Genomic DNA, 22,873 nt, shown 5'->3' with positions numbered 1-22,873 from the left:
CTCGAAAATGTGCTGTAAAAGTGATGTCTCGATTCGAAAAATGTATATTTTTCTATTGGAAGAGCCGTGTCTCGACTCGAATTTTGACAGGAAAATCCTGTCTCGATTCGTCTCGAGCGCATCCCTACTTGGGTACGACCATGGCCGCATGGGCCCTTATAATTTGTTTTATCGAGTGTCTGGCTACGCTCTTTCTAAAAGAAGTGCACCAGTAACAACAGGACTTCAATTTGACAGGCGAAGTTTAATGGCTTATTTTAAAAAGAATGAATCCCTAAGGGCAGAACTGCCATAACGTCATTAAGTATATAAAGAAGTTACTCAACACTTGATTACGGGGCCCTGAAGAGTAGACGGGGCTCTTCCCAAATTTCCTAAAATAGAATTTCCTTGAGATAATAATCGATTAGTGGTATTATTTGCCTGTTTTGATCAGTAGCACTGTTCAGATTGGGCGGTGGTAATTTCGTCACCGGAAAGTTCGTCACGGTAATTTCGTCACCAAAATATTGCCATATAGGTAATTTCGTCACCGAAACTTTTGTCACGATAATACAAGTAAAAAGAATGAACTCGAAAAAGTTTTTGAAGTTGTTTTCTTTAATCTTCAACTGAAGCAAAACTATGCAGCATAATCAAAATAGATTATTATTATTAAATAAAGAGTTACATATTTTAGATATCGTATTTGAGACAAGAGATAAAAGTTTCCAGTAATTCTATCACAGAAATATTATCATATAGGAAATTTTGTAACGGTTATTTTTTCACCTTTCTTGAACTAAATAGAGGCAAACAAATGATCAAAACAGTTTACGTTATCTTAATCAAACTTGGAAAACAATTCAGTTCGTGTTGAACTCTACAAAATTGAAGTTTCGGGTACTCGACGCAGGAGCAAGCACCAGTAGAAGAAAATAATGCCAGCTTCAGCAAATGTTGAAAGCACAGGCAACATGGGAACTAATGGGTTTATATATCACTATTTACAAATATTAAGTTTCACCAATATCAAAATTTTAGAACAGAAAATAGCAAACAAATATAGAAAGATATGTCAATCCGTTAATTTCCCCGCAAACTGGACGAAAATTTGCATCGTACTTGTACCATTCTCTGAGATCAAACTCTTGGACCTTCCTCCACGTGAACTATCATGTGAAACGAGTGATCGTTTTTAGGAGCTATTGAAAGAAGAATACTATATTTCAACTCTGAGTAAACATTGGCAAATTGTTATTGCATATATGTGAAGAAAACAAATTTATTTAAAGGAAGAAAAACGTAAGAATATGTCTGGAAGTTTCCTTTAAATACCTTATGGAGCTATTGAGAAGTGAAACATGGATGGTGGACTGAAACTTTCCAATGGCTCCTAAAAAAAAAGCCCTATATGTTACGGTATTTGAGCAGTACGGTACGCCCTAATGCAGAGTTAGACACAAAATTCATATGAAGAACTGTTTCGTGCGGTGATATATCAATGCAGTGAATTTAGTGAATATGCGGACCCTGTAACTGTGGTTATGGATTTCGAGATAGCGGAAATGCAGGCTGTAAAAGCAACCGTGCAAAGTTTAAGAAATATGAAAAGATAACCGTGACAAACTTTCCATGCTAATTAATATTTCTGTGATAGAATTATTGAAAATTTTCTCTCTTATCTCAGACATAACATTTAAAATAATATATAACTATTGTAACTATTTATTTAATAATCTATGCAGTTTCAAAAACTTTTTCGAATTTATTCATTGTGTCATGTTCTATAAGACACTGGGCATTTTCGATTACAAAATTACCGGTGGCGAAATTACTACGTCAAAATTTTCTGTGACGAAATTACCTACATGCTAATATTTTGGTGACGAAATTACCGGTGACGAAATTACCGTGACGAAAATTCCGGTGGCGAAATTTCCGGTGACGAAATTACCTAAGTTCGTTCAGATTCTGGGCCCCCAGCAAAAGAATTTGAGCTCTCTTGACAGGAACGTAATTCCAGGAAATTGAAAGGGATGCAAAGAAAGGGGGTCTAGATGTGTCACTCATTCGCGGGGTTCCAAGGAACAGAGCCAGTGGTGGGGGCTAATCCCCCAGAAACTGTCGGATTTGCTGGAGATCACACGCTACAAGTCTTTACTATTACTTGTATTTTAATTATTTTAAATACAAGTAAATATGTTAAATAGTATATTAGATGCATATACTATTTAACAAGGAGGTTCCTTAATTTTCATTCTCCATACTAGGGACTCATGCGACACAGTTCTAAAGTATAGCCCCCAAATCCTCACTGTAAGATCCGTAATTGGAGCGCTATAATTTTGCACTTAAATTGGGTTTCTCAGTTCTCATGTGTTGCATACGTGGAAGGAGGAAAAGATAATTGAACGCTTCTGGAATGCTTCGCTCCGCTAGACCACTGCCCAGAACAATGGTCTTAGTATCCTTCCGTTAAGAAAGGGTTCAAACCAGGCTCCCTGTAGCCTTGCCCCTCCCCCCACAAACACACTATTCCACCTTTGCGAGGGCGGTAGCGCTGAATCAGGTTTTCATGCCGATATTTTAACAGTTAAAGTATTACGGTGATGTTTTTTCCTAAATAGCGAATCCTCTCTTGGAAAAGAATGTGATATAGTCCCATGCAGAGACAAAAGTGAAGAGGAACGCGGGGAGACGCCATCCCCTACCTTGAAAAAATATGTACGGCGTCCCCCCAGTTCCTATATATATATATATATATATGTGTGTGTGTGTGTGTGTGTGTGTGTGTGTGTGTGCGGAGTAGAGGACTCCCCCATGATTAATCCCCGCCTGGGACCTTTGTGTCTCAGCCCACCACTGCATACATGTTAATTCGTGATTATTAAATGTAATATTTACTTAATAGTTTAACTCTCATGTTCTTACGAAGTGTAACCCAAACATAATTATCTTTTTATTTTTATCAACACAGAAACTGGCAATTTTCTTCTATTATTATATAATACACAATACATGACCAGAGGTTTTGGACAGTAGCAAACTGCATCAGAAACATGTATTTAGTTCCGTCCCGCAACTTGGGGGAGGGGGGGAAATATATATATAAATGATCGAAATGACCAATATCAGTGTCGAATTCACAGTTTTTGGGGTCGCTGAGATGAACAATGACACTTCGGATGCCGTGCCCCGCAACAAGGGGGAGGGACGGGGAAATAGGAAAAATAATCGAAAGTGACCAGTATCATAGAGCGCTTTTATAATAGTAAAAACTGACTGACTAATGGAACATATTACTATTTTTTATTAATTTAACCCAGCGATGCTAATCTGATTTTCACGAAGCTTTGCACCCCTTGTAAACAATGCAGACTGCAGTGCAGAAATATTGCCAACTAATTGAACAAAAATGCTATATGCAATTTTGTTCTAAGAAAAAATAAACAAACTGAAGGGGGAAAAACAATGAAATTAAAAATAAAATGGCATGGGCTTGTGATAAGAGAATCAGGAACCATTTTCTCTCGTTTGTAATAGCGTACGCACTGCTCTCCTGAATCTTTGAACTACTATGTAAACGCATACACGCATCAGGAGGAAGAAGGGCAGAACGTTGAATTTCTTCTACCAGTCTAAAATACAACTAAAACTTACTATCCCCACTCCTAACGTTTCCTCTAGCTGAGAATCTACCTAAAATGTTAGGATTCAGAGCCACTATTACATGATGACTTAGTGTTCCTACTAGCAGATCTATGGTTGGATGGATGGATTAAAGTTTATTGTCCCCTTCAACAACAAGGTTCTATAAAATTTGGACCTACAGCCGAACGAGTGATCCGAACTACATGAACTTCCTCCGGAAAACGAACGCGGGTCTCCCGCCCGACGACGAGTACGCGGATCATATAGTCACAAAGGAGTTAATTATCAGATCTAGAAACATGTGCAGTTGTACTCACGACTTCTATTCAAAATTGAGCTCTTGGGGGGCCGCGGTGGCTCAGTGGTAGAGCGTTCAACTCTGGCACATGGGGTTCCTGGTTCGATTCCAATTCGCGCCAAGTGAACCTTGTGGTAGACGAACACCGTGTGCATGGGTTTCCTCTCGGTCCTTCAGTTTCCTCCCACTTTCTTCATTCCAAGATTTCATTAATGTTTTCATCTTCACCGTCTGTTTTAGCCTAGCCTGCATATTCGTGGGACGTAAAACTCGAAAAATGTCATTTAATTTCATTTCAAAATTGAGCTCCTTGTACGTTTCCATTATAGCTGAGCGAGTGTTTGGAACAAGCAATTGTTCATTCTGCAAAAACTTGAAAACTACTGAGTTCGCTTATTTATTGAATAGAGAATTTATTATTTTATTTCCTTTGTTATATGTAATAAAATGCATATAAAATATATTTTGAATCCTCGTGACTAATCCTTTCATTTGATATCTAACAGAAAAGTTACGCCATAAACTAATATCAGTCATGAGACTATGAATACTCTATCGACATCTTATTCAACAAATTCCAAGAAACTTTTTAGCTTCTACATAGGAACAAAGACACATTATTTAACATGCACATAGTACCTCCTCTTAATTTCACTGCAGCCAGAAAAAATAAGACTCAAAAGTTATGAACATTCCTATCCAATATTATAAAAAATTTTAAATGTTGAAGATTCCTTTGTACATTATTTCATTTCTGGCACCGAATATTCGGTTTTTGCATCTTTTAAATGGTCATTTATTCTGATCGCATTTTAAAAAGGCGGTATACAAATTATAACTTAAAAAATTAGCCTTATATTACTTCGTAATGAATCACTAAAACAGGTTTTATCCTCTTTAACTCCTCTTTATCCCCCCCCCCTCTCTCTCTCTTTTAATTGACTATTTCCTCATCTCTAATGAAAGGTCAAACAAAGATCTGAAATACTATAAGGAACTTATTTTCAATAAGAACAGCGAGTTTCCTTGATTTCTCTTTTTCATTTTCTTAGCCCATTTTCATGAAATGACACAACTGTTTGACAAACATTCTTTGTGAAAACTGAAAAATAACTATGAGTTAACAACATTGAAAATGAGACTAATAACAGTTTATTCTTCCATGAGCAAATAGTACACAACAAATGCAATGTATTATGGTAATTAATGTATTGTTAAGGCACAATAAGAACATTTAGGTTTCGACTCAAAGTATGTATCTATATGGGACCGAAATCTTGAACCAAAATCAAATTTGTAAGGAAAAACTGTTACAACAAATGACAAAACACAAGAAGTGCGCGCTACACTTTAAAGATGTCGCCCAAGGAAGCCAGCAGGTTACTTGTTGCTTCGAGTTATTCTGTTAAACATAAACAAGGCAAATCCGTAAGTGCAGAAGAAAATCAAATACTTTATCAAAGGATATCAACGTTGTTCAATTCACTTGAAGAAAATTAAGACTTACAATAGCTAATTTTCATGTTCTCATAGAATATTTATTTACTTACTTTGTTGTACTGAAGTTAGTATTTGTATATAGAAGCATCCTATACAATGTAAGAAAGCACATCAATAAATTGAACTTAAGGGGGAAAAGTACCATCTGTTTTTCGTGGATATGCGTAATGATTTACGTAATAGATGAAAAAGAAATAATCTCCAATAATGATAAATATGCTTGCTGTTACATACCAGCGCCATCTCTTTATCGTTCAGTTGATAATTTGACATAACTCATTGTAATTTCATCTATAATTACAGTTTGGAGAAAAATAACAATGTTCAGTTGCTCTTAAAGGAGGGGGGATTATATAGTATTGGGTATTTTGCCCTATATCACGGCAATGGTGTGAGAGTGAGACGAGTAATGCACATCGCAGTAGCAGAAATACATGTACGTGCTGCAGCAGAAATATTGCGGGAAACAAACGAAACAATTTCCTCTTCACCAATCAGCAAATAGTCGTGCGCGCAGTGATACAACATCAAGTTACGTGGTTTGTTATTGAAAGGTGCAAAGGACTGTGAAAAACGCTTTAGTGTATGTGTGTTTAATAACCAAAAAGTTCCTGGCATTCTCTAATTTCCAATTGTCAGCAGGCCCAGGTGGCTAGGCGGCGATCGGCGCCCAGATAGGGGCCAAATGGAAATTTTAATAAGAGAGAGGGTCAGGAAATAGAGGAAAAAATGTGGAAAAGTGCGTGACAATATTCTTGTGAACAGTCACGGCGGCAATCTGCATACATCAAGCTCTCTCACGGTTTCATTAAAATTTTGTTGTGACTCACGTTGCCTTAAATTAAGAATAGGCCATGCTAGCTTCAGAGTCACGTCGGTGCAAGCAAAAACAAGAGTAAAATCCAAGACGCTTCCCATCACAGAATATAAAAGGGAGCCGAAAGTATAGTGACCTGAGAATACAATTCTTGAAAGTTTAGCTTTTTGGCCTAGGAAAAATAGCAATTTAAAAAACAACAGAAAGAGATCTGAGTTTCATGATTTATAATATGTCGCGCCGTCGCCTGTTTAACAAGATCCCATGGTTTTGGCATTGTTCAGACACTCATGATTGTTTGCTTTCATATTTCAGTAGTTGTCAATTTTATCAGCGGTCAGAAGTCGAGTATGAATTTTATCAGAAGTCGAGTCGCGGTCAGTTATTCAGTCACACTGTTAGATAGTGTATGTCCTTTTCGTGTCGTTACGAAAATTACCGTGGGAACTGAGAACAGTGCTATTGTAACGAGTGGTTTATAAATTCAGACTTCTTGAATCTACAGCACTGATAAGTGAAAAATTAGTAAATTCTTTGTACGTAGGTGTTTCTTTCAACCCTTTGGCACTATTGCTCTCAACCAACATCGCATTCTATTGCGTTATCCGCACGATTTTAACTTCAGTGATCATTTAATTGTCATTATTGCTTTCATACAATATTCATATATATGATTTGCGGGTCGCTTATTTAGATATTTCTAATCACCCATTACCCTGATGAACCACTCCCTATATTCCTAATGGAAATTCAAATCGTTCCCACACTGCAACGAAAGTGACTATGAGACACAGATCAAATGAGACACTACCGGTTAGAGTTGTAATTAACTGCATCGTCTGCTACTGGTGGTAGCCAAGTGTATCATTAGCTAATTCTATCCGACTCACGCGCTCTGAATGATTTGATTCGTTCTTGCTTTTAATAGTTCGTAGTACTGAACTTGCTTGAGTGGCGGCGCCACCAGTCTCCACAGTTTCAGCGGGAAGAACAGCTGAAACCTCTTTATTATAACTCTATGTTTCTATCTAATCTTCGTCAACAGGGGACAGTCAAATAGCATTGTAGAAGCTTTATCTCCTGCATTCCGCGAAAGTTATTATTATTATTATTATTACTATTATTTATTTACTTATTTACTTGGGTTTCTTGCTCTGTAGGAAAATATCTCAACGAAACTGTTGGTAATTACTGACAGTATTCTTACGATATTTGACCATAATAGGGCAATGCTGCTTAGTAGCTACACGTAAGACCTTTTTTTTTTTTTTTTATGGCAATATTGCTTTGAAATAAACATCCTGTATTTTGTAACCAAAGTACAAAAATACTTTTAAAATTACGAATTATGATCAGGAAGACATGATTCAACCATAAAAGTAAACTAAATATTTTGATGGTAATGCTATCAATGCTTGTCAATTAAAGAGTTAAATAAAACTGTGTCTGCTGTTGAATCACGGTTGTGTATTTATATATTACAATTGCTATTACAGTAAGAACTGGATATACACATACATTTAGAATAAAATTACGTAAGTCGAAATGAAAATTCATTACATCACCTTCTGGTAGCAATAATAAGATTTACTATTGATGATTTTTTTTCCTGATCTTTTATCAAGTCGCAACCATAGTATGTAATTCCATTATGACCACCCTGTAGGCCTATGTGTGCATACGATTTGCATAAACTCACCTAATCTGGGTACTTTATATAGTTCGTGAACCACAAGTGCTTACTGACATGCCTTTAGAAGAAGATTTTGTGGTGCTTGTTCCGGAGGGTATATTTCTCCGAAAAATATTTCGGGAGACGTATCCTTTGTTCATAAATACTGAAACCGCCAGTGCTGACTTCAAATTAACTTGTCCGTAGTTCTTTATCAATTACAAATCTCAGCCATCCCATGGCAAAATGAAAAAGAAAAAAATGCTAAATTTTACTGTCTGTGTTATTTTAATAAATATTGTTACATAACATATACCCTGATTCTATATGATGATCTTTATGGTATAATGTACGATGTGTTTACTAAACAAATGTGTGCTTTAATCGTGGTAAAACAGTGGGCAATTCGGTACTGGTGGGTGGGGGAGATTCAGAATTTGGGGACAAGACAATATTTCAACCGCCGGGGCCAGCTAGAAGCCAGTCCGGCCCTGATTGTTAGGATACGTTACAGAGCGCAGTAACTGCTTTTCTTATCGTTATTTATAATGCTACTTTAATTTTTGAAAGTATGCATACTCTTTAAGATGCCTCAACATACTGCAAAATTAAATATTCAGGTGCTATTCTTACCAGATGAAAAATCGGAGTGAAAACATGATTAATTTTTGTCAACGTCCAACCCTGTTCACGATATGTAAGGAAAGATTGGCAGACCACGCCTACTGACACAAGCCTGCGCAGTTGGAAGAAGTTTACTAAGTTGTGAACATAAATTATAGATACATTTCTCGGATATTTATTTCATCTCGGATATTCACTTCTAAAATGGTAACTAGATACCGTACTATTTTCATGATACATTGAAATTCACGTACGGGTATCGATTTCAATTGTTTCTAAAGCAAATGATCCCTCGTGGGCATTTAGTTAACGTACGCGCTTTCAGCAGGGGGATTCCCGGTAAGCATTTCTGTGGTTCGTGTCCCACGCTAAATTGTACGTCTTCTCACATAACCTCGGTGTCGAAAAGGACGAAAAACACTAAATCAATTACATAGCAAATGAGCAGAGGCGGCTTTATGAGGGAAATTACACATTGTGAGGACAAAAATTAAAGTTTTCTGGCATCAAACTAAAGGAGAAAAGATTATCTAATGTATGATCTGTCAGGAAAGTAAATGTACACCTATTTTTCGAGTCTGGCATTCCTGCGCTCCATCCGTGGAGAGTATGAGAATTAAATCAATCAAATATTTACTGAGGGGCAAAAAGAAAAGTTTAATCTGAATAAGACATTGCAGAGGGACACAAGCTGTGAATACCAATAGTGCATAGTTAAAATAAAGTACGACACCGAAAGAGAAAGCCAGAAACAACTGTTAAGCTTAGAAAAAAGAGTAAAAATTGTTGAAGTGGGAACATAAAACACAAATACAACAAATACGCCGAAAACTAAACGTTCACCATGCTATGATGTTGGTGTAGTGGCTAAGGTGCTGGCTTACAAATGCAAAGGTCGCCAGTTCGAATCTTCAGTGAGGATATTTTAAAAAATTTTTGTTTATAATACATGCAGCTTATGAGAGATGGTAAAAGAGATCGTATTTAGTCTTTCGTAGCAATTATTATTGGTAAGGTTTAGTACTGATAATACTTTTTGTCTTTGCGTATTGCTTTTATTCTTTTCTTCATTTCAAAAGAGAAGAATATCCGAACAAATGCCACCAAAATTCTTCATATTTTGAATGTAAACGCCATTTGCAATTAGTAAAGAATAAAAATTGAACGTTCCGATGTAGCTGCAAAAAGTAAAAAGAAAAACATGGAAGTAAACCATACTCATGGTTATTAAAAATACAATTTCTACATGCCTTACACCTCCCGACCACGTTTCTACGTTAGCAAGTAAGAGGTTTGTGTTTAGGTCAGGCTGGTCAATACGTTTTGCAAAGGGGCCCTGTTTAGCTCTGACGCACCACAGGGGCGAGAAGGGAGCAAAACACTTTTTCTCTCTCCCTCTGTGTGTCTGTATATCTATCTATCTGTATATATATATATATATATATATATATATATATATATATATATATATATATATATATATATATATATATATATATAAAACACTATTTGTGAATGCCGTAACCACCCTAATTTTCAGCGGATTGAGATGAAACTTGGCACAAACATTAATTGTTGAAATATCTTCAGTTCGTTAACCACAATAATCAGACGAAAATGTTCAAAATGGCGGCCCTTTAAACTCTTAAAAACTTCGAAGGGAACCAAATTTCCCCCATAAATGGGTATTCAGAAAGTTTGAATAACTTTTCCTCTTTTACTGAAATATTTGTGTGCAGAGACTTATTGAAATATTGGACCCGATTAATCGCATAAAGAATGTTCACGCCCTTTCGCTACGGTCATGCTTTCTTTTTTTCTTTTTCTTTTTCTTTTTTTTTCTTTTTTTTTTTTTTTTTGCAGGAGGGGGTTATTTTCGTATCGGAACAAGATGATTGCTAGTGATCATATGAAATTACACATTGAAAGTGAAGTAACTGGTGAAACGTGTTATTTGAAAGAATGTGCTTTCCTCTAACACAGAGAGATCGTGAATGGCGAGGAGTGTTATTTGATTTGCTTTTTAGTAACACATTGCATTGCAAATAAAGGTAGGCAACATTAGTAGTAAGTAAAACAATAATAATAATAATAATAATAATAATAATAATAATAATAATAATAATAATAATAATAATAATAGGTGTTGTTTGTGGCAAGGCAATACCACAATTCTTCTTTAAACGTAATTATTGTAACGCCATATCTCCCTTACAAACAAAATACTAGCAATTTATATCGAGAGAACGGGAAACTGTTGAGTGATGGGAGCAACGTTGGACAGTATGCACTCATAGTACTCAGAAAAATAAGCGATTTCAATGAAAAATGAACGAAGAGTCATTGCCGTGGGTAGTCATGAAGCCAAGCAGATATCTCTTTAGGCAAAATGTCGATAACTTATATCGAGAGAACAGGAGGTGTTAGTGAGATAGGACCAACGTTGGACACCGTGCACCCATAAGGCGCATCGAAAAAATTAGGGGGGCTGGCGCCAGCCAGCCTTACTTATTTCTACATAATAATATAAAATTATATTGTCGAAATACACACACGAGTTAGCTAGTAATATTTCATATTATTATTATTATTATTATTATTATTATCGACAGCGTCTTTTCATTACGTGTGCATGTTTGACATGAAGCCAAAGAGAAGATCCATCATTCGTAGAAAGAATAAGAATAGCCAGTTACTTTAATTGTGAACGACGGCGAAAAATACGAAAAGAGACAACCTTAGCGAAAAGAAACAATACTTTCTCTTAAATGGATAAACAAATCAAGCCGAGATAGATTCGAACTTACATGGACGGCGCGAACAGCCAGTTCATTGTCCACTTTTTTTTTAACTGACTCACCGAATGTGTTTTAGTAACTTACTTATTGCTAATTTTACTTGCTTCACTCGTTTAACTTGCTTTTTCTAAGAACTTATAACGACAGGGACACGAACACAGAAACATCGAGGACAGTTAAAAATCATAAATGCTCTCCCGCCGGGAATCGAACCCGGGACACCATGCACCAAAGGCGCACGTGCTAGCCACTAGACCAGCGGGCAGGGCAATGCTCACTCTCTGTGTCGTTAGGGATTACGACCACTGTATTGCCAGCTATCACTTCTGTGGGTTGTATACTATGATCACATGTTTCTTCTTTGCTGGAAGAGTTAAACCTACATTCTATGTAATACATGAGGTATTTAGACCTACATGCTCTTCATATAATGTAATAAAAGTATCATGCTGGGAATAAGAAAAAGAACATTCCTTGGACAAAACGGATACTATTGGCATCAGAAATATTTATCTACGAGGCATGCGCAGTAGTATATTTCAGAATAGTTACTGTTTAGTTCAGTAAACGAAGAAAGGGGTATAAAAAAGCAAATATGTCGAGTCAACGAGATCGACCAGAGTTGACAGAGGCGAAGTAGTAATACAACAACTTCGTTAAATTGATAATTGGTTCTTTATTCTGTAGTAGATCGTATCACAACTTTACGGGAGAGCAGAGAAAGACTTACTAACGCTGTCCTATAGTATGCATTAGTAACACGATCATACAGACACAAATGGATGTAACTGTGAGTACTACAACTTGGATTTAACGAAAGCCGTTTAGATATTCAGTGGTTTGCAGGGTTGTATAAGACACAAAAAGTTAAGACACAATACAATTCTTCATACCTCAGCTTCCAGTAACTAGATACATGCAATTTCAGGATAGATACTGAAACTGCTGTCAGATTTTAATACATGACGTATTGCAGGATACAAAATGCTTTGCATTACTTTTTTGTTTGTAGACAGCTACTAGCTTAGTGTTCTGAAAGGTTGTGTATAAACTAGAGATAGCCAATTCCGGAATATTACTTTCCGGACTCCCGAAAGTAAAACCGGACAAATTCCGGAATTCGGAAAATTCCTATTTTGGAATAATTCCGGAATTCGGAAAAATCCCGAATTTAGAAATTTCTGATTTCGTTTACATTCCGGAATTCGGAACAATCCGGATTTTTTTCGAAATCCGGAATTTTTCTCAATTCCGGAATTATCTAAATTCCGGATTCTTCCCAAGTTCCGGAATGCTTCTGAATTATGGAGTTTAACTGAATTCCATAATTTTCCGAAATCCGGAAAGTGAAAGTTCCGCTTCCAAAAAGTGAATTTATTTTGGTTAATATGAATCATGGTGGAAATAAGTCTTTGACCAGGTAATGGCGACTGCTTTGAAAGAAATAGAGAGTATGAGAATTCAATCTGTCATATTTGTAGTTTCGTGTGGAGAAAATACAAACTTGTGAACCAACGGTTTAAGGAAAACTCAAGTTATTAATGTAAACTTTTCGGACATCAGAAAAGAAATACGAAAGGCATTTTGAATCGAAGAAATATAACATACAAGTTTGCAAGCGGAGACAAAGAAACCTAACGTAACCAGACTAAAGACGAATCGTTTACCGCGTAGCGATCAAGGTCGAGCTGTTTTCCCGGGCGAGTTTCGAGTTGAGTCGAGTTTGATAATGGCTCGCTCGCTCGCTCAGCTCGTTTTAACTTTTTTAAATAATGGCCTGATTAGACTGGAAAGCGAAAGCCATGAGAAATGTAAGCACTAATATGGAATACTTTTTAGTGCTGCTCACGACAGGGGTGCGTCTCGTCTCGTAATTTTAGTGCATCTCGTGGGGCAATATTTGTGTATCTCGTCTCGTCTAGATAACGAGAAGACAAGGGTTTTTTCTTATTATTACGAGACAGCCTCAAGTGTCGTAATCACCAATATAAGTATATACTGTTGTTCTTAAAATCAAGGCTGAGACCTGCACTGTCGAATTTTTGAGCCCAAGCAGAAGACCAACTCGGGTAGCGATATCAACCGTCTCTGCTTGTATCAACTGAGCGAACATCTCGAGTCGGCTCGGTTGGGATGAGCAGATGACCCGAGCCGGCTCAGTTGGAACGAGCCATCGACTCAGCTCAATTGAGCCGATGGCTCGAGCTTTCTCGGTTGGAATGGGTCCCCTACTCGGCTCATGTGAACCGGTTCAAGCCAGCTAAGTTGAAATTAGTCCATCGGCACGTTTCGATTCAGCTCAACTAAGCCGATGGTTCAAATCGACTCGGTTGGGTGAGCTGTTGGCTCGGCTCACTTCTTGGTTCGGTTTGATAGTGAATGAGCTGTAAGCCGAGCCGCTCGAGCCGTTGAGAAGCCTAAACCCGGTCCCAGCTGTTTTGAACATGTTTGGCTGCAGCCTATAACTTTTAACAATTTTTGGCTCGAGCCCGAAAACTTACCCCTTCGGAACTCAAACCCAGAAAACTTGACCGATGTCCTTCCCTCCTGAAGACTTCTCGACGACCGAGATCGACAGTCAATTAGCTTTTACTATTCAGATTCAAACCGTATATCTTTTAAAGATTATACACGGTGTTGATATAATAATAATAATAATAATAATAATAATAATAATAATAATAATAATAATAATAATAATAATAATAGTAATAATAATAAAAGTTTTAAACTTGCCGTTGAAATTTGGCAAAACTTACTTAAAAGTAGAGATTTCGGGGAAAGGGTTCCGTACCTTCAAGACAGTGGCGTAGGGAAGGGGGGACCGGAGGGGCCGCCCCCCCAAAGAGGTTCGATAATGTACTTTGGTACTTTGATGTTTGTAATTTTTTATATATTTTTATGTTTATATATTTTTTGTTTGTAATTTTTCTATATGTGCCTGTAACAGCACTTGCCCCCCCCCAAACACACATCCTGGCTACGCTACTGCTTCAAGACACACCTCTGCAACTACCAACATTTTAAACTACAACGTTCCATTGAAGTTTCATGTAGAAAGTATTCTACTGTATGTTTTAAGGAAAATAACTATAATAAATATAACTGAATATCACGCAACACTAAGGCATATAATAAACTAATTTTTAGGATATGCAGAGGTAAATATAAAAGATTTGCTACAAAATACCTACACAGATCATAATTCAATGAGCTCTGAAATATAATGTAACGAAATAGCCTATGAGATTCAGTCTACAGAGCAATTGTTACTTAAAGAATGGACATACACTATTTCGATAATCGAGACAAGAAGGGAAATGTTTACGATACTTTTCGTCTCGTCTCGATTCTCATCTCCAAAGAGAGACGAAAATTTTGAGTTGGTCTTGACCCGTCTCGAATGTAAAATGTTAATTCTCATGTTATTTTATTTGTTTTAGAAACGAGATGAGAAACTCCTCTTCTCGTGAGCAACATTAAACCAAACCGAAATATTCTTTCCAAATGTCACGCTTCTGCTTGTAATGGTATGACCTGAGCGATAATTAGCTCCAAACTTTTAATCTTCTACGAGATAATAATAATTATAATAATAATAATAATAATAATAATAATAATAATAATAATAATAATAATAATAATTATTATTATTATTATTATTATTATTATTATTATTATTATTATTATTATTATTATTATTATTATTATTATTATTATTATTATTATTATTCCTGAAGATTTGATAGTTCAGATATTGCATCCGAGTATTCAAATATCTGAATATAATAAAACATATGTTATCGCTAAACAATCGCCATCAAAATCCTAAAGTAAAAAAAAAAAAAAAAAAAATACAATGTGCATTCGCACAAGCACCTTGACCACTCAACCGCGATCGCTACGCGGTAAAAGATTCGTTTTTAGTTTGATTACGTAAGGTTTTTTTGTCTCCGCTTGCAAACTTGTATGTTATATTTCTTCGGTTCAAAATTTCTTTCGTATTTCTTTTATGAAGTCGGAAAAGTTTACATTAATAACTTGAGTTGTTCTTAAACCGCTGGTTCACAAGTTTGTTTTTTTCTCTACACGAAACTACAAATATGACAGATTGAATTCTCATACACCCCATTTCTTTCAAAGAAGTCGCCATTACTTGGTCAAAGACTTATTTCCGCCACGATTCATATTAACGAAAATAATTTCATTTTTCGGAAGCGGAACTTTCACTTTCCGGATTTCGAAAAATTATGAAATTCAGTTAAACATCGGAATTCAGAATAATTTCGGAAATCGGAAACAATCCGGAATTTAGAAAATTCCGGAATTGAGAAAGACTCCGGATTTCGAAAAAAATCGGATGTTTCCAAATTCCGGAATATTAAAGAAATCAGAAATTTCTAAATTCCGGATTTTTCCGAATTCCGGAATTATTCCAAAGTAAGAATTTTCCGAATTCCGGAATTTGTCCGGTTTTACTTTCGGGAGTCCGGAAAGTAATAATTCCGGAATTGACTATCCCTAGTTTATACCCAACTTTTCGGAACACTAAGCTAGTAGCTGTCTACAAACAAAAAAGTAATGCAAAGCATTTTGTATCCTGCAATACGTAATGTATTAAAATCCGACAGCAGTTTCAGTATCTATCCTGAAATTGCATGTATCTAGTTACTGGAAGCTGAGGTATGAAGAATTGTATTGTGTCTTAACTTTTTGTGTCTTATACAACCCTGCAAACCACTGAATATCTAAACGGCTTTCGTTAAATCCAAGTTGTAGTACTCACAGTTACATCCATTTGTGTCTGTATGATCGTGTTACTAATGCATACTATAGGACAGCGTTAGTAAGTCTTTCTCTGCTCTCCCGTAAAGTTGTGATACGATCTACTACAGAATAAAGAACCAATTATCAATTTAACGAAGTTGTTGTATTACTACTTCGCCTCTGTCAACTCTGGTCGATCTCGTTGACTCGACATATTTGCTTTTTTATACCCCTTTCTTCGTTTACTGAACTAAACAGTAACTATTCTGAAATATACTACTGCGCATGCCTCGTAGATAAATATTTCTGATGCCAATAGTTTCCGTTTTGTCCAAGGAATGTTCTTTTTCTTATTCCCAGCAGCATGATACTTTTATTACATTATATGAAGAGCATGTAGGTCTAAATACCTCATGTATTACATAGAATGTAGGTTTAACTCTTCCAGCAAAGAAGAAACATGTGATCATAGTATACAACCCACAGAAGTGATAGCTGGCAATACAGTGGTCGTAATCCCTAACGACACAGAGAGTGAGCATTGCTCTGCCCGCTGGTCTAGTGGCTAGCACGTGCGCCTATGGTGCATGGTGTCCCGGGTTCGATTCCCGGCGGGAGAGCATTTATGATTTTTAACTGTCCTCGATGTTTCTGTGTTCGTGTCCCTGTCGTTATAAGTTCTTAGAAAAAGCAAGTTAAACGAGTGAAGCAAGTAAAATTAGCAATAAGTAAGTTACTAAAACAAATTCGGTGAGTCAGTTAAAAAAAAGAAGTGGACAATGAACTGGCTATTCGCGCCGTCCATGCAAGTTCGAATCTATCTCGGCTTGATTTGTTTATCCATTTAAGAGAAAGTATTGTTTCTTTTCGCTAAGGTTGTCTCTTTTCGTATTTTTCGCCGTCGTTCACAATTAAAGTAACTGGCTATTCTTATTCTTTCTACGAATGATGGATCTTCTCTTTGGCTTCATGTCAAACATGCACACGTAATGAAAAGACGCTGTCGATAATAATAATAATAATAATAATAATAATAATAATAATAATAATAATAATAATAATAATAATAATAATAATAATAATATGAAATATTACTAGCTAACTCGTGTGTGTATTTCGACAATATAATTTTATATTATTATGTAGAAATAAGTAAGGCTGGCTGGCGCCCGCCCCCCTAATTTTTTCGATGCGCCTTATGGGTGCACGGTGTCCAACGTTGGTCCCATCTCACTATCACCTCCTGTTCTCTCGATATAAGTTATCGACATTTTGCCTAAAGAGGGCTCTGCTTGGCTCCATGACTACCCGCGGCAATGACTCTTCGTTCATTTTTCGTTGAAGTCGCTTATTTTTCTGAGTACTATGAGTGCATACTGTCCAACGTTGCTCCCATCACTCAACAGTTTCCTGTTCTCTCGATATAACTTGCTAATATTTTGTTTGTAAGGGAGATATGGCGTTACAATAATTACGTTTGAAGAAGAATTGAGGATGATATTGCCTTGCCACAAACAACACCTATTATTATTATTATTATTATTATTATTATTATTATTATTATTATTATTATTATTATTATTATTATTATTATTATTATTATTATTATTATTATTGTTTTACTTACTACTAATGTTGCCTACCTTTATTTGCAATGCAATGTGTTACTAAAAAGCAAATCAAATAACACTCCTCGCCATTCACGATCTCTCTGTGTTAGAGGAAAGCACATTTATTATATTATTCTTTCAAATAACACGTTTCACCAGTTACTTCACTTTCAATGTGTAATTTCACATCATCACTCGCAATCATCTTGTTCCGATACGAAAATAACCCCCTCCTGCAAAAAAAGAAAAAAAAAGCCTGACCGTAGCGAAAGGGCGTGAACATTCTTTATGCGATTAATCGGGTCCAATATTTCAATAAGTCTCTGCACACAAATATTTCAGTAAAAGAGGAAAAGTTATTCAAACTTTCTGAATACCCATTTATGGGGGAAATTTGGTTCCCTTCGAAGTTTTTAAGAGTTTAAAGGGCCGCCATTTTGAACATTTTCGTCTGATTATTCTGGTTAACGAACTGAAGATATTTCAACAATCAATGTTTGTGCCAAGTTTCATCTCAATCCGCTGAAAATTAGGGTGGTTACGGCATTCACAAATAGCGTTTTATATATATATATATATATATATATATATATATATATATATATATATATATATATATATATATATATATATATATACAGATAGATAGATATACAGACACACAGAGGGAGAGAAAAAAAGTGTTTTGCTCCCTTCTCGCCCCTGTGGTGCGTCAGAGTTAAACCGGGCCCCTTTGCAAAACGTATTGACCAGCCTGACCTAAACACAAACCTCTTACTTGCTAACGTAGAAACGTGGTCGGGAGGTGTAAGGCATGTAGAAATTGTATTTTAATAACCATGAGTATGGTTTACTTCCATGTTTTTCTTTTTACTTTTTGCAGCTACATCGGAACGTTCAATTTTTATTCTTTACTAATTGCAAATAGCGTTTACATTCAAAATATATGAGGAATTTTGGTGGCATTTGTTCGGATATTTTTCTCTTTTGAAATGAAGAAAAGAATAAAAGCAATACGCAAAGACAAAAAGTATTATCAGTACTAAACCTTACCAATAATAATTGCTACGAAAGACTAAATACGATCTCTTTTACCATCTCTCATGAGCTGCATGTATTATAAACAAACATTTTTTAAAATGTCCTCACCGAAGATTCGAACTGGCGACCTTTGCATTTGTAAGCCAGCACCTTAGCCACTATACCAACATCATAGCATAGTGAACGTTTAGTTTTCGGCGTATTTGTTGTATTTGTGTTTTATGTTCCCACTTCAACAATTTTTACTCTTTTTTCTAAGTTTAACAGTTGTTTCTGGCTTTCTCTTTCGGTGTCGTCCTTTATTTACATTATGCACTATTGGTATTCACAGCTTGTGTCCCTCTGCAATGTCTTATTCAGATTAAACTTTTCTTTTTGCCCCTCAGTAAATATTTGATTGATTTAATTCTCATACTCTCCACGGATGGAGCGCAGGAATGCCAGACTCGAAAAATAGGTGTACATTTACTTTCCTGACAGATCATACAAATTGTTAGTACTCTACAAAAGGTTTAAAAAAAAAAAAAAAAAAAAAGAGAGAGAAAGGTTAATTTTTACCGGTTTTACTTTCCACATGAGCCGCCTATGCAAATGAGTAATTCATCGGAATTGAATACTTCAACAATAAAACTATTCATTTTATGCTGGAAGATATTTAATTTTTTTTAAGATATTTTGAAACAATTACTTTATAAAATATGAATTAGCTCTATATAAATTTGTTAATTGTTTCAAATTAATTTTCGGGAAAGAACCGTCTTGCAACAAGTACTCGGGAAATTTCCGTAATTGAACGCACAAAATATCGGGAGTGAACTTCAACCATAAAGCCATTTATTTTACGCTGGAAGATGTTCATTCCATATAAGACACTTTGAAACATTTATTTTATACAACATGAATTGTATCTTTGTTTTAAATTAATAGACCCCTTTTGGTATTCATATTTAGAAACGTCAGTCAGGCTTCTGGGTAACTTGATTTACGTATGTTCGTTTGCCTGCCGAGCTTCTTCATGGCTAAGCGGTTAGCGTACGCGTCTTCGGCGTGAGACTCGGGTTCAATTCCTGGCGGGAGCTCATGTGGTTCCGATTGCACGTTAATCAGTAGGTCCCTCTCACATAGTCTTGCTGCTGAAAGGGACGTTAAACACAAAATCAAATCAACTCGTTTGTCAGTCTCTACCACACACTACAGGATAAAACTTTTGGTCTTTTAAGTTAAAATTCTCAGATTACAGACACGAGACACTCTAAATTTCCTGTATAGATTTTGACGGCATACCAACGTAAAATTCCAAATTGGCGGCAATTAAAAAAAAAAAAAAAAAAAAAAGTAGCGAGTATCCACGTTTCAAAGCGCAATTTTCCGTCTTTTAAGTTGAAATTTTGACGATGGAAGCACGAGATATGCTAAATTCTGTATAGATTTTCTCGGCAATCCAATGTAAAATTTCAAAATGGCGCCCATTTTGTTTTAAACAGCTGTGAGTAGAAAGTTGTTGCAAGTTGTAACAATGACAATCTTGAAATACAAAATCACAACTATAAATCACATTTTAACACTTTTACCCCAAACACATTGAAATATTTCGAAAAAAACAAAAAAAAAAAAAAAAAAACCAAAATACCCGAAAAAACCCACATGGGCCAAGGTGGGTTGGGCTTTTCAAACCCTGATCCCAGTGCAGAATTCATAGGTAATTGGGTGCTATTGACTTTATTTATAGCACATAGGCCTATTTTAAAAGGTGCAAAATGTTTTAACTGCAGTATGAAACAGTGTTTTACAGGGTGGCCCAAAAGTAGGTATACAGTCCCATACTGATCAACTCATTGCTTTTTATACCATTTCTTATTGTTATCCATCAGGTAGACTTAAGTTTCTTTATTATTTGTTCTTAATGTCTTTTTACTTGTATCTTAAGCTCGGAAGTGCAGAAGCAAATAAACTTATAAGCTAGAATGTTATACTTGATCAATGCAGGGGTGTATACCTACTTTTGGGCCACCCTACATACGACAAAACACAATATTCACCTATTTCAAGTAGATACATTAATAATAATTTTGAATGAGTAAAAAGAAAGTTCTGAAAAATGTGTATTTTTTTTTTTTTCGAATTATTCATGCAACGATTTCTGAATGATTAAGAATATGTGACAATTATGATCACTTTATATTGTATGGCATTTCAAAAATTCGTGATTTGACAATTGCGACCAGGTTGTAAATTATCTTCTCAATCATCTGAAACGTATTTTGAAAATTTAGGAAGAAAAATTCCAATATTCGTCAGTAAAATAATTGTTTAATAATTCGGTACGTTTCGAGCTCATCCATGGAGCTCACTTTCAACCTATCAACAGAAATTCACAATAACCAACACATGACCAAATACACGGTAAATTATCATGGCAAAAGTTCAGCACCATCCTTGTATTTTTGAAATGACTTAACCCTTTGACTACAATTTATTTTAATGTGGATATATATATATATATATATATATATATATATATATATATATATGTACGACTCCTTTAATACGGGATATTCCTGACACATGCACTCAGTTTTGGAAACTAAACACAGTCTCCTAGTCATATCTGACCCGATGAGAGAACAACATGCAATTTTTTTTTTTTTTTTTTTTTTTTTTTTTTTTTTTTTTTTTTTTTAGAATTTTCTAAAAACAAATTCCAACGAAGTTTGAATTAAAAACATGGGACACATGTGTCCCGTTGGTAGTCAAAGGTATAAGGAAAGATGACAAAAACTTTGGATGTGGGTAACACTGGGGTGAGGGCGCACCAGAAGGTGCCATTTGATGTCATGGCGACCATCTTGAAATCCGCCATTTTGAATTCAGGTCCAACACTTTAAATAGGAATGGGGCCTTGTGACACATGACTTTAGGCTTCAATTTCACCAGAAATACGAATCTGAAGTTATTTTTCATCTAGTTTTAATCAGTAATGAAATTTTGTGAAGTAAACATTGCATATTGCATCATGTAATGGGTTTTGATTCATATTTTCAGGTAATGTAACATGGCTCTCACCCGCCAAGAAAGGATTGAAATTGTTCTCATCAGTGGGAAATGCAGTGCCAGAGTCATCGCTGATGACTTCAATGCTCGGCATCCAGAGAGGGACAACGTTGCACATATCACAATGTCGTGTATTTTGCAGAAATTGCAGGTTTCTTGATGTGTACATGACGAACAACCATGGACGCCCGAAGACTGCAACGAATGAGACAACAATAACGGCAGTTGTAGATCTTTGGTAAAAAAAAAAAAAAAAAAAAAAAAAAAAAAAAAAACCGAAATACCAGACATTTAGCTGCAGTTTCAAGTGTAAGTCAGAGATCGATACTCCGTGTGTTACACACAAACGAGTAGCATGCATACGAACTCTAACTGCAGCAATACCTAACTGAGGATGACCCGGATAGGAGAAAACAATTTGCAGAATGGACTGTGACGAAGTGTAACGAGGATCCCATATTTCCTCTTAGTGTGTTGTTTAGTGATGTGGCTCTATTCCATGTCAACAGTGAGGTCAATAAAGAAAATCACCGTTATTTTTCAGACACAAACTCAGCATGTACAGAGCCTCGAGGGTAATAGGTGTTGAAAAGGTGATGCTGTAGTGTGCGATATGAAACACTCGTTATCATCGGGCCATTCTTCATCTGTGGGAAGTAAATGGGGACAAGATATCTTGACATGCTTCAGGCACAGGTATTCCCATCATTATTGAACCCAGGTGACTTCGCTGACTTTTTTGATCAAGATGGTGCGCCTCCTCACTGTGTATTGTCAGGTAGTGGTTGGATGTACAGTTCCCGGGCCACTGGATTGGTCGTCGAGAGCCAGATGAGTGGAAACATCGTTTGCACGATCTGTGGGGCCATTTCAAAGCACTTGTTTAACAAGAAAAAAATCACTGCTCTTCAAAATCTCGAAGAACGAATCAGGCACGTTTGTGACTCTTTGATGCCGAAAGTGTTATTATGTGTCCATCAGGATTGGAAGAAACGTCTTGCATTATGTGTAGCACACAATAGGGAACACATAAAGCATATCTTGTAAATCCCACCTCCAATG

General features: G+C 36.0%; 1 protein-coding gene across 1 annotated transcript in view; it reads right to left on the bottom strand.

Annotated features, from left to right (window-relative positions):
* The window catches only part of LOC145679466 (uncharacterized), a 312,009-nt gene that overhangs the window by 233,584 nt on the left and 55,552 nt on the right, over positions 1–22,873 (bottom strand). The window lies entirely within an intron of this gene.

The sequence above is a fragment of the Thermobia domestica genome, chromosome 2 (genome assembly GCF_964235325.1).
Source record: "Thermobia domestica chromosome 2, izTheDome1.hap1.1, whole genome shotgun sequence".
In the NCBI taxonomy this organism is placed as follows: Eukaryota; Metazoa; Arthropoda; class Insecta; order Zygentoma; family Lepismatidae; genus Thermobia; species Thermobia domestica.
Note: the sequence above shows the minus strand (reverse complement) of the source record. Positions and strands in the feature narration are given on the sequence as shown.